Genomic DNA, 7,967 nt, shown 5'->3' on the forward strand with positions numbered 1-7,967 from the left:
AGAGACAACAGCCACGTAAATAGCCAAGCAGTAACCTTGTACCGCATATCGGCCAGTAGTGTGTTGGACAGCAGGGCGGCAGTAATAAGTGTTGCGAGAAGCAAGCATCATCGCTTCTACTGGGTGCCAGGCCACAAAGGCATCGAAGGCAGTAAAATAGTGGACGAGATTACCAAGAATAGTGTAGGGCTAATATTCGAAAACGTGATAAACATTGGGAACTCGATAGAAGAGACTATAAAAGCATGATGAGAATACCAACTTACCATTGTCTGGTGGCAGTGAAACAATGGAGCATCTCTTGTATACTASTCGGTATAATAAACTGGAGGAGGTATCGATAATCGCAAATCCTAAATTATGATTACCGCTCTCGGACCTAGCAATTGAACTCCATCTGGTATCACAAAGGRCCTAAGCTGGTTAYGCTTAGCTTATTTGCCTACCAGGTGAACCTAACGTATCCTATATATGATCATAATATTCTATTTTATGTGGTAAAATATATTAATCATAGATATATTCTACTATGAACTCAGAATATTGCCTAGGAACTAAACACTGCACAAAAAACCGTTTGGAATCATTTAAAAAAAATTGGACACAAAACGAAACGCGTTGTATGGGTGCCACACGATTTAAAGCAAAAAAAGGACATTATCTAATTTTCATCTTCAAACSGTTGCTGAGTTCCTACAAAATCAATACATACATATTAACCGAATAGTTACTGCTAATGACAAGTAGAACTGTCGCGATGAGCCAGACGAACTCTTAAGCCAGGATTGACGGTCTGGAAGGTTTTGATGTATTTTTGATCTGTTTGATGTGATTGGAAAGTAATCATGTACTATGAGCTGCTTTCCTACGGCTAAAACCTTGGACAGAGCTTTTTTGCATTTTCTGTCAACAATAGGACTGTCTGAAGGAAACAATCGACAAGAAGCGGCCATATTTGCATACTAAGAGAGGAATTGGGTTTCATCAGGACAACCAGAARTTTTGTTGTGATTTTATTTTGAATAGTGACATTGTAAAATTACCCACAAAATAAAAATAATTTATTGGACCAAGGAGCAATTGTAATATGGTTTTGCAATACGAGCGCTATTTGTGTTGTTTACAGTAACTTAAAATCTTCAACTCTGCCAAAAAAAGGAAATGAGTCGCGAACATGTCGTGAATTATCTCAGCAAGAGTTCGTCGCTGTACTTAATTAAATTTTTGACGATAAAGCTCYATCAARAACCAGTTTTATAGATTGTGTGGTGAATCCAATCGAGTTCATACATAGATCACTACAAGATGAATTTCGTRAAGATCATCCAAAATCAGTTGTTCAGAAAGTAATATTACTGTGCACAAGCTTGCATTGCCAGACATTGAGACATTGAGACAACTATAGGCATTCATAGGATCAACGCATTGCATGAACATATAAAAAATTTTGTGAAAAATAATAAATTCTGAATTCTTTACAGTTGTCTTTAATGAAATCAGGAAAATCAGCAGTGGAAGTCATACTTATGAGAAATGTTATAATGGAATTGTTCCCGACACATGACTCCTAATGTTAAACGTAATGAAGCTACACAGCCACCCCTATTAGTTACAGAAGAGAACTACTGACTCCACACGATTGGTAAAGAGTATTGGTAAAGAGTATGGAAGCATTTTAAGAAATTTGAGTTAGCAATCCAAAAAGTTATAAAAAAGGACCACAATTAACACACCAATATAAGTAGTTGATACTGCGAAATGTRCAATAAGTGGAAAAAAATGGAAAGGTGGTACAAAAAAATATTTCGCACTAATAACCCAGGATAACCTGGATGTAAAGAATGTCTTGAATTCCGCAAAGTGAGCAAATTTAATAAAAGCCCTATACGCGCTCCTCATTATCTGATAAATTTTATAATGTGCTATTTTCAAAATAGGAAATTATTATTCGACACGGACGAGGGCACTCAGAGCTACAGTATCACCATTGGAGTACCGCAAGGCATGGTTTTAGGTACAAAACCAAAAAATGAGAAAACAATCACACATGCGGATGACCATATGGTGGTACCAGTGGCTCAACATCTTTATGAACTCCGAATTAAATGAAATTACTGCATAAAACGATTTCGCTGATGATTTTCTGACATGAGTCTTAAGCTGGCTGGCCAGAAAATAGAAGTCTTGSTCATAAGCTCAAGGAAAATTGAAGAAAAAATATCGCTCACCATAAGCATGTGAATGTGAGATTACTACACAGCCACAGTCGAAGTACCTTGGTCTCAAAATGTACTCAAAACTCAAATTCAAGGARCACTTGAAAAATATCATATGTAAAAGAAATTAAATCTGTAATGCTTTRTCTAGAATGATGGTAAACAAAGGCTTTGTGTGTTCCAGTCGACAATTTTTAWTAGCTAAGGTAATAAKATSAGTTATATTGTATGCGCCTATAAAATTTTACAAGCGCTTTACATAAAATCGCATGATATGTGCTTGCAGAACCATGTCAAACGACGCTGATGAGGTATTAGCCAGTATGGCAGTATGGCACCAATTGACATCCAGGAAAACGAATTCGCACGAATTTACAATTTATCAGAGACGCAGCAGCAAACAGAGCGGAGAAAATCAAAAACATCGCAATGTGGCAGAAACTGTGGCAAACTGCAAGTAGAGAAGGGAAAACCCATCGACTGATTCCGGACATACATTCGTGGATAGATGGACAATATGGGGACTTGGACTTCCACTTGACCCAAATGCTCAGTTGCCCGTGCTGGCAAATAGAAAGCTGTCAGCGAAAAAACAATAAACTAAGAGGTCAACCAAAGATTTTCGACACATGAAGAGCGGTTGATGTGTTCAAAACGCATGTTTTGGAGATATCTTCATCTGAGTGGCAAAAGTGCTTCTAATAYGCATTTTATCAAAATCGAATTATTACTATTACTTAAAAAATTGCTAACGTGAAAAGTGCGTAACTCCAACTGAATGTTTTTTTTTTTATTTCTTTTAAATGCCAGATGCACGATATTATTATAAACCACTGCATGTTTATATTAAAAAACGACTACAACAAACATAAAGGAGGCGCTGAGGCCCAATCAATATTTGAAAGCCATTTGCGCACGAACAAACAAATTATCTTGCACTTGCACCAATTTTCACAACACCATAATTTCGTCGTGAGCAATTTACGAGCCGATAACATCGCCACAGCACAACAAGCTCAACAACATATCGATAGCGAAAACAAATACGCTGGCGAAGGCAAATGCGTGTGCGCAAGCGCGCGAAATTCCTCCGGTGAAGACGCAAATAGTCAGCGCTAAACATAGCATTTAACGAGCGCCAACATCGGCCATAGCCAGCAGAGCGACAGCGCGACTGGCRAAAGGAGGCAGGCGCGCATTTATGYCGCGCTGTTAGAGTGGCAATTGGCGTGGACAACTCTGAAACCGGTCACGTTAGTTTCCTTCCGGAAGCAATTATTGTTTCCCGCATTGGYGGCGCCAAGCTCGAATACGAGTATTCCCGTTATRGCTTCGCGTTTGGCGTTTTCTAYTCGGTTGCCCCTGTACACCTCCRCTGCCACGAAATAAACAGCCTTATCTGGCGCATGCGCTTGCGGTTCRCGGCATTCCRTGGCGCATTATTCATGGTCATGGTCACTGTTGCATTGGGTCAGGCGTGCCTTTGCAGCACACACACACACATGCATAAACRTACAAAAATGTTTACAAACACGCCAGCGTTTTTGTTATTGCTTTTTGGCGTTGACTAGCAGCRYTTGTCGTGTGCATTGTTGTGCACCGCGCATTTGCTGCATTTCCCCGAACAACATTCACGCGGCTTTTTCGCCATTTCCACTCTGTTCGTTGGCATTTGGCCGAAATTCCGAGAAATTTCTGGTCTGTCAATTAAATTTGATGTGCGGCATTTATGCACTTGATTTCCTTGCCACATACGTGCATAAATGGAATCTGTTTTAATAATTGGTGGAAAATTTCTCCAATGTTCATATTTGTATATGCTTGCTGGAAGATGATCCAATTTGTGTAAATAAATTTCAAATTAGGCGAAAGTGCAATTATTGCTTCCTGCCACTTTGAAAAATCTTGTATGTAGTATGTACACAGTTTAAGGAGGTATTACCGTCTAGAAATTAAAAAAAAAAAACTTATTTAAAAAAACTAAAATTATTTATTTCTAAAAAAAAATCTCCAAAAAAGTTTTTTCTCAAATCTTGATAGTTTAATTATTCAAAAATCATTCTTCAAAAAGGTTTTTTTTAATTTTAATTATTTCCGAAGTTATAGCCGTTTTAGTGTCGTTCAACTTGGATTAATTTTAACTCCAGCTGCAAAGTTCGTTGCTTAAGTCTTTTGAATAACTTCCTCCACAGACTCATATGAGGAATAAACATAATAACGTTGCATATGTAAAAGTTTCATATAAACTCTATAATGGTTCCGTATTAAAAAATTGAAATCTTTTTCACATTGAAAAATAAATATTATTTGGAAGCCTCATACGCTTTCCGAGATATGCATAGGAATAAACGAAGCCCCTGAGAAATGAAAATGGCTATTTTTGTGCAAAGAAAAAAAAAAACACTTTGATATCAAACGAATAATGTGCAGCAGTTCTCAAATGTAAACACATTTCTGAGAATGTGATGCTAAACTTTACATAGATTTCCATGAAGTATACTAAAAACATAAAATCAGACACAGAGTTGCCACCTAAAATAAAATTTTTTAATTTGCAAAAAAATGTGTGCCATTTGAAAAAAAAATACAGTTTGAATATCAAACGACAAATGTGCAGCAGTTCTCAAATTTAGACATATTTCTGAATAGAGTTGCCAACTGACGAAAAATTAAAACCGTAAAATTTGATGCAAAAGTAAAATGTTTTACATCGARTTCTAGAAAGTATATAATAAAAAAATRRCATTAGACATAGAGTTGCCACCWAATTAAAAATAAAATTTGGTAATGTGCAACAATATGTGWGSSAAATRTAAGCTTTTCAATRTAGGGTATTCGAAAAAAAWTATATTCAAACATATTTCAAAATAGGGTTGCCAACTATATTAAATAATTATATAAGTCAAAATACTTCAAAACATTAAAAAAGCGCTTAAGAAAAAGTTACAARGGGGATAAGGGAATTATAAAGTGTATATTTTGAAACAAATTTTTCCAACGTAGAAGGCCGGATTTTAAGCAATACATAGTTAGAATTAATATTTATTTATTTAAATATACAGACGCCAATCGGCCGGGTTGCCATATAAAGAAAAAGCTTTAAATTTTTTAAATAATGTAAAATGTTTACAAAATATTTATAACGTTTTTAAGGAAAAGCTACGAAAACTATTTTTACATTAAAACCGGGTAGCAGAATTGCCATATAACGCTAAGCTGTATTATATGTTTTCAAATAATATGAAATGTTTCCTGTTAAAAAATAAAACCAAAAAGCTATTTTTACTGGCAACAGAGTTGCCATACAAAAACAAAAAGTTAAATATTTTGAAATTCTGGAAAATGTTAACAAAATATTATAATTTTAAGAAAAAATTACGAAAACTACTTTAACATTCATAACGGATAGCAAAGTTGCCATATTAAGGCAAATTGTATTTTTTTTTTGATAAGGTAAAAAGTGTGCCATATATAAGGTTTTTAAGAAACGAAAATAATTAAATTAATACATTTACATAGTAGGGTTGCCATATAAAAGCAAAAAGTCAAATATTTTGAGATTATATAAAATGTTAACAAATTTTTAAGAAAACATTGCGAAAACTGTATTYACATTCATTTGCATTCATATTGGGTAGCAGAGTTGCCACATAAAGATAAAAATTCAAATTTTTTGAAACTATGTAAAATGTTAACATACTATAAGACTTTTAAATAAATTAAGAAAACTACGTTACATTCACAACGGGTAGCAGAGTTGCCACATAAAATAATGTAAAATTAACCTAAGGTTTTTAAGAAAAAATTACGAAATCTGCATTTACATTCATAATGGCTAGGAGAAATAAAAAATAATTAATTAAATAACAAAATTAAAACTACTTGGAAATTTTTAAGTAGCTTAGACCATAGCAATGGAGTTGCCACCTATGAAAAATAATGTGATATTACAAAAAATTTTCAAAAAAAAATAAAAAATTTAAAATCTTGAATTCCGATCCAACGTATATTAAAGTCCCCATAAGATATCGGATTTAATTTGAGGATCAATAATATTAAGAAACCAACTAAGAAATTTTTTAAAAAATTCAAACAAAGAAATAATAATTTGTAAGCTTAAGTAAATATTTGTTTAAAATGGTGCTTCTTCTCCCACACACATACAGAAATCTGTATGCCTTAAGCAACAAGTCTAGCTAGCACATTCACGGCTATCAAACACTATCAGAAGCGGCAATCTGTGCATTTTTTGCATGTTTTGTTCTCTGCTCGCGAAATTTGGGTCAAATCGACCGCCCAACGTACGCCAATCAAACGCTCACTCACGCGCGATCATCTACCAACCGAACTGAACCGCACCGTATCACACAAAGGCAAGTTGATCTCCCGCAACAGGCACAAAAAACAAAAAAAAAAAAAACAACAACAATCACAAGAGGAAATCAACAAATCAGCAATTTAACCCACAAATCGGGCAGCCAGCGCAATTTATTGTACCTTTTGCGCCATATACTTGCAACACACTCATACATATCCACACACACACTCTCAAAAAAAAAAAAATCAAAACATGACGCATTGAAGTACCAAGCACAAGGAAAAACAGGCAACGCGCAACCAAGAAAATAATAAATTTCCACAAGACATGCCAAGAGACAAAGTAAGAGATGGATGGATTAAGAGGAGAAAAAGGAAAAATCGCAAAAAATAATGAAAATGCAAAACGTTGCGGAAAACCCCATTTGAATGCCGGCGCGCACACACACAATCATACAATGTTGTGGCGCAGAGAAAAAGTAGGTGAAGGTAAGATGCAAGCGATGATAGTTTCACTGGCATCTCCCGACCGCCCGACTCGCACCAGCATGCCACATGCCCCACAACCCACACACACACACACACGGGCACACACGATTTATGCATTKCTCGCTGTTGGCCGGTGTTGTGGGTCAATGTGCTGCTGGCTCCGTGGCGATTTCCGTTGCCATTGTCATTGCCACCGCACAGCCGAGCTGCTGCTGCCGCAAATAAATTGCTTTGCCGCAAGAGCTGCGTTGCACTGTTGAGTGCTGCATGTTTGTTGTACACATGCACACGCATATATTGAACACAAGTACTTGATTGCAAACTCTGTTGTTGTTAGTTTGGTTTATTAATGTTTGCTTGTTGTTGTTACAAACTGCGACTTTTTCTTCGTGGCATTGCCAACTACGCTTTATTGTTTACTAATAAGCCGGTAACGTCGGCACGGGGTCACTGACTTTTTCTACAAACTGTAAGACCCCCATAATTACAACAACATTTGCAAGAAATATTGGTTATACACATATAAATGTTAAAGTTGTTTACTATACTTAAGGAATGGTGGTGCGGAGGCAGAAATATGACATCTTTAACGGTTGGTTCTTTATTCGCGGAATCGGTGGGAGTTTTATTATGTTAAGGGCTCATATTTATTACTCTAACTCTGGGTAGTTCATAATGAAAGGCAAACAATCACAAAACTTCTCAAAAGAACGAATATGCGTGGAAGTCGAAGTCACGTTCCACTCCTCCCATTAAACTATAATATTCCAGAGRCAAAAGTTAAATGATTTTATGAGTTGGGAAGGGTATTAACAGCTGCGATCTAAGAAAAGAAGAAGTTCATAAGATTGGGAACGAGTCGGTAYTTCGTTATCCTCTTGTACTCTAGCTTTGGATATGTAGACTGGCCCCGAGCTTGGCGAGCGCTGGTTAACACTCAGAACT

The sequence above is a fragment of the Bactrocera latifrons genome, unplaced genomic scaffold, assembly GCF_001853355.1.
Source record: "Bactrocera latifrons isolate USDA-ARS-PBARC rearing strain unplaced genomic scaffold, ASM185335v1 scaffold_7, whole genome shotgun sequence".
NCBI classification, from domain to species: Eukaryota; Metazoa; Arthropoda; class Insecta; order Diptera; family Tephritidae; genus Bactrocera; species Bactrocera latifrons.